Genomic DNA, 1,436 nt, shown 5'->3' on the forward strand with positions numbered 1-1,436 from the left:
CTGCCTAGTATGGGTGAAACCCTGTATCCCTCCTCAGTACAGCAAAAACAGAAACAGGAAAAATCTTAAATATGGATCCCCAGAGGAGTGAGATAATAGCATAGAGAATGGCCAGGAAATATGATGTGCAAAACCTGGAAAACCTGGCGCCCTTTATTTGCACAGCTAAACAGTCAGGGCTCTGGCACATGGAATACCTTGGAATAAAAACCATCATAGAGATGGTAATCCTAGTGGAACTCACTGCAATCTCTCAGAATACTGACCTCTGCTCTACGTTGCCTGTTACTTTAGCAAAGTCTTATTAACAACTCATTAAGTCAAGATACATATTTTACAGATCTTCCTGTTTTCAGCTTCCCCAGCACTGGGATTACAGGTATGCACCACCACACCCAGCCAGGTCGGTGCCATGAGGTACTGGAGATCAAACTCTGGTCCCTGCACTTGCCTAAGGAGGTGCTTAATCCTCTGAGCTATCTTGCTGACCCTTTAAGCTACTTTTAATGAGGTCTTTACTGTCTCACTTGGCCTGTTTTATTTTCAGTGTACTCCCCTTTCTGGATTTAAATATTTTCATAGCGCCTCTTTCATTTTATTTTTATGGGGTTTTTGTTGTTTGTTTGTTTCTTGCAGTACCAGGGATTGAACTCAGGGCCTTGTGCTTGCCAGGCAGGCACTTATGCCACTGAACTATATCTCCAGCCCCACAGTGCCTCTTTCATAAGCAGTGCTATTGCTCCTTAAACCCCAATAGAAGCTCTACATTTGATTGACATTTCAGACATATTAACTGGCAATTTACCTTACAAAAGTTAGGATCATCCTAATAAAACTACTCTAAATAGGTATTGATTGTTAAGTAACAGGATAGTTTTTTAAAAAATATTCTTACTTTGGAGATAAAGACAGCAAAAATATTTTAGGCAGATACTGTAAATAAGATATTCTTTTAACACCATTAAGCATTATCTTCCACTTAAAGATTTATTTTTGTGCTCTGAGATGGCAATTGAGACTAGGCGCGGAGGTCTATGCCTATAATCACAGCTCTTGGGAGGTTGTAAACAGGCAGACTGAGTTTAATCTAGTAGTGAGACTCTGAACACCCTGTAGACCCTGCCCTAAAATAAAAAATAAAATAAAATAAATCTGAATAGAAAACAGGAGTTTGTATACTTCCATGGTTATATTCAGTATCTTGCCATACAGGATATTTTTAAATATCTCGGGTAGATGCCACTGATGCCTAGGACATGACCACTGCAGATGATGCCAATACTTCCCATCTACCAGACAATGTGACTGGAATCAGACTAAAATATTTCTAAACTACATTTGCTAAAACATTACATATACAAAACAACTGGATTTTATTCATTTGGGGGACCAAGAAAATCAAGTTTAGGGGCCAGGGAGATGGCTCAGTAGAATAA

The sequence above is a fragment of the Octodon degus genome, unplaced genomic scaffold, assembly GCF_000260255.1.
Source record: "Octodon degus isolate 3935 unplaced genomic scaffold, OctDeg1.0 scaffold00080, whole genome shotgun sequence".
Lineage (NCBI taxonomy): Eukaryota > Metazoa > Chordata > Mammalia > Rodentia > Octodontidae > Octodon > Octodon degus.